We start from the raw sequence: 4,595 nt of genomic DNA on the forward strand, positions 1-4,595 counted from the left end.
CCCATCCTGAAGAAGATTAAAGTGAAATTCTAACTCCTGCCATGGTATTTTCACACAATACAACAGGGTTATAATTCAACTGATTCAGTTTATTTCTGGTAAATACATTCCAGGTGCATCAAAACATAAAGTGTGCAAAGTTATAAAGTTCTTTGAAATGCCTATCCCCTGCCAACATGCTGCAGAGAAGGACCCTTGCTCTGTATGTGGAAGCAGTGGTCTCTCAGCAAAAGATCTGACATACCCCCTGTTGAGTCAGAGCTATAGCCTTCCAATCTTCAGGAAGCCTGAGGTTTTGTGTTTGCAGAGCCATAGACGTGGCTCAGCACAAGGCATGTCAGACTTCCACAGAGAGACCCCTACTTCCACACAGAGAGCAAGGGTCCCTCTCTTCAGCATGCTGGCAGGGAGCAGGATCTTTTACTTAGCCTGTGGCAGATTTTTAAAGAAAATTATCTGATTTCCTGTGTTTTGTATATTAAACTCTTCATATCAATCTTCCCATTATATGTAGCCTGTGCAATAACCCCTTCTCCTCCCTCCTCTGCATTTTCATTAAAGCTTATGTGCAACCAAAACATAAAACACAAAAATCAGGAGAAGGGACAAAACGTACTGTGGGGAGGGATGGGGGTGGCAGACATCAACACAAGGGACATTTGCTACTGGCTGTAAGTTATATCCCCTGAGTTGATTTTTGTGGGTTTTTTAAAAAAAAAAACATTTTTGGCTGTTCTTAAGCTCTAATTCCCCAAACAATTGTAGCAAATAATTAGATCACCTCGGGATATCTACTTTCCAAAAACTGATTATTTTGGGGGTGTTAGTTGTGACCTGGCATTTTTATTTGATATGATTTACTACGCAATTAAGGAGATTGTCCTGGCCTTGGAGAATTCCTTTAAAGTTATGTCTCAATGGTATTACACTCATGCCAGTATAGCACATTGTCTACCTACTTATTCTTCCTCTTATTTCTGAGGTTACCTGGAATTGGGAGATATGAAGCCCATCTGGTGGACGTGTCCTAAAGTTTGGAGATCGTGGACACAAGTATACGCTATGGTCAATATGATACTTTTTATTAACCTCTGAAAGAACCCCTGGGAAGCGCCCTTTCATCAACCGATCGAACACGTTACTCGTAGAGCATGTACGTTAATTACCCATATTTGCATGGCGACAAAACAGACTATAGCGAAAACGTGGAAATCACAGATTCTCAGGTTCGACAAGATAAAACATTAAGTACATTATTGAAAAGCTTATGGCGCTTCTTAATGATACCCATGATAAATTTTTACCTACCTGGCAGCCTTGGCTCCATCACTTCCCATCCTCTCAATTGGCTGTGCGCTTTCTGGAGCTTTGATTATATATGTAATTTCTTCTGCCGCGGTCAGCACGGGCCTCTGCGGTCTCTCCTTCCCCTTCCCTTTTATCTCTTCTTTCATCTTTTATTACTCTTCCCTGTCCCCCTCTTGCCCCATTTTTCTCTCTCTCTTTCTCTGTCCTTTCCTTTTTTTGTCTTCTTCCTTTTCCATTCTTGATGGATAACGCCAGGCTCCCTCAACTAGGTTGGAGGGGGGCGTTCATTTTATTTTATTTTTTAAACCTTTTTAATATCTTTCCATACCCTCACTTACTTATGGGTGACCACAGGCAAGTGTTTACATTTCCCAATCGATCACACATTGCCAATTAGATATGTGCCTTACTGTAGCTTTGCTTCCTAATATGTCCATGGCCTTTCTTGCGATATTTTCCTAGCTGTTCCTCTTGGTTCCAAAGCATTGGGACTAATGCGTTTCTGTTAATTTTTACTAACTGATGTGTTATTTATTTAACTTCACCTTTTTCAACAGCCCTTGCTAACTCTGTCGGTGTGTAGAGCATATAAAATTTTAGCACTTACCGTATGTTACTTTGTACAATGGTCATCTACATTTGTATCTTATACAAACATTCCACGTATACTGGTTGTGTGTTTATTTAGCTTTTTGAATAAAAACTAAGTGAAAGAAAAAAATTATCCAAAAAGTCAGGAGTATGCAGTATTTTCAGTGTAGATAGGATGAATTGGAACATGTACTGTACCTACTGGAATTCCCTCTGTGATGCTGCTATTTCTATAATTCTAATATAGTGATAGATTAATTGAATGAATGACAGATCTAAGACTCACCTGTGTGTCCCAGGATTGTGGCTGTAGAATAAGACACAAAATTGTTACATGTCTGAAATACAAACGTCAGTCTATGCAAAAATACTGTATTGTTTCTAGAAAAGGAACTATTCAATATCATAAATACTGTATATGATGTGTAGCACACCCCACGTAGGAGCTGCAGATGAAAGGGATCCCCTACTCCCCCAGTCTGGCAATACATATAACTCTGTCTTCCTGTTTCACCCCCTTAGTGGTCCCAGCAACAAAGTGTAGTCCTCTGGCTTGATGAATCTTGGTTGCTAGGGGCAAAGTCTGTGCAGGTTATCTTGGGCAATATCCCGGACGAGCCCCCAAATGTAGCATGCCCCACGTAGGAGCTTCAGATGAAAAGGATCCCCCTGTCCTGCACAATCGGACACACCAAATCTTCACAGGGTCAGAAAACAGTCTGTAGCTTTGTTTTTGTTGTTTATTGGACTATATACCTTGGATAGAGATGGGAAGTTATGGGATGCCCACTTGACTGCAACAAACTTCAGGGACAACTTCTTATATACAGGTATATACAGTCTTCTCTTCACTTTCCTCACACACTTGGCTTCTCTCTTGCTCGCCCTCTGCTGGTACACTCCTGGGGAAACTTGACAGTCTCCTTGTCAGTTCACTAGCAGCCCATTACAGGCAGGAGCTCGCAGTCCCTTAACAGTAGCACACGTGGAGTGACACAGCATATAACTTTTCCTTCTGCTTCCTTTGTGGTCACTGATCCCAGCACCACCTCTTCAGGCCCTGCAGGCCACCTGGCTGCAGCTGCCTCACCAGCCCTCCTGGCTACCTCTTCACACCAGTCCACCTGACTGACTCTCAGAAGATCTCTCAGGAGAAGGACTGAAGACTTAAGCCCACAGTTGAACTACTCACTCTGTTCTCTGCTTGCTCCTGTGCCTCCAGGAAAGATTCCTTCTTGTGTCTTTGGCAGGATATGTCCAGCACCCAAGCCCCAGGCCAAGGCAGATCACCCCCCCCCCCCCAAACAAGTGGGTACACCTCAGGGCCACTGACAGCCTCCTAAACACTACATCTCCATCTTCTACCGACTGCCCCACTGTTATGGCCCAAGTCTATTAATGAGCTCAACTCAGTCCCCTGCCAGGCTAATACTGGGGATTGGCAGAGGCCTCATAAATACATATGGCAGCTCCTCCTAACCCCCACTCACTAATTATAGAAGGTTCTCCAACCTTTCAGACACCAGGGGGAGGCACTAGAGGGCTTCCAGGATGAGTCATCCAGCCCTAACCTCTAATAACCCTGACCCAAGACTCACAATTGTACAATATGAGTCAAGGAATGGTTTTATTATTCTACTCACCACATCTAGCACACACTAGAGGGTGCTCCTGATGTATTAATTATAGTGCTCACCCCCGAAAGAGCCTGCTGTTTAGATCCCTCGACTCTTTCCCAGTAGATGCACTAGCAGCCAGGCACAGAGTCAATGTCACTTTTTGGCTCAGTAATCAGTTTAGGAATATACTAATAATATTTGACGCTTTATTGCAGAACTTGAATTTGTATGGGTGCTGGGTAACTGTGCCAGCCACATTAAGAAGTGACTTGAGCACACAAATCTTCCTTCTAAGAATCTGAGCACAGTAATTTCAGCAGCAAAAAATGTGCTGAGCTTCACCAGGAATCCAAGTACAATGTCCACTTCCATACTGGGCTTATTCTGGCACTCCTCTCCTACATGTAAAAATAATTTTTTGCTAGAAAATTACCCAAACATATATATTTTTTTAGCAGAGACCCTAGGGAATAAAATGGTTTTCTAACGCATTTTTTTTTGGAAAAAAAAACCTTTCATGATTTAAAAAAAAGAAAAATTAAAGTTAGCCTGATTTTTTATATTTTTTTTATATTTTTTTTATATAATGTGAAAGACGATGTTAATGCCGAGTACATAGATACCTAACATGTCATGCTCTAAAATTGCGCACAGTCATTTACATATGCGGGCGCGACGTATGTATGTGTTTGCTTCTGCGTGCGAGCACGTGGGGATGGGGGTGCTTTAAAAAAAAAATTATTGTTTATTTCACTTTTGATTTTTTATATTGACACTTTCTCTTAAAAAAAAAGGCTTTGATCACTTTTAGCCCTATTACAAGGAATGTAAACATCCCTTGGAATTGGGAATGACAGGTCCACTTTATGGGGAGATGTGGGGTCTATAAATCTCCACATCTCTCCTCTAGGCTGGAAAGTCTGAAATAAAAAAAAAATGAATTAAGGGCTCTCCAGCTGAATACACGGCAGTTGAAAGTGCTGGAAAGCCTGAAATAAAAAAATAAAAAAAAATGATTTAAGGGCTCTCCAGCCAAATACACGGCAGCGCTTTCAACTGCCGTGGGCCGGACGTGAC

This window comes from Lithobates pipiens, unplaced genomic scaffold (genome assembly GCF_037356315.1).
Source record: "Lithobates pipiens isolate NorthernLeopardFrog02 unplaced genomic scaffold, aLitPip1_a1.2 Scaffold_30, whole genome shotgun sequence".
Classification (NCBI taxonomy): Eukaryota; Metazoa; Chordata; class Amphibia; order Anura; family Ranidae; genus Lithobates; species Lithobates pipiens.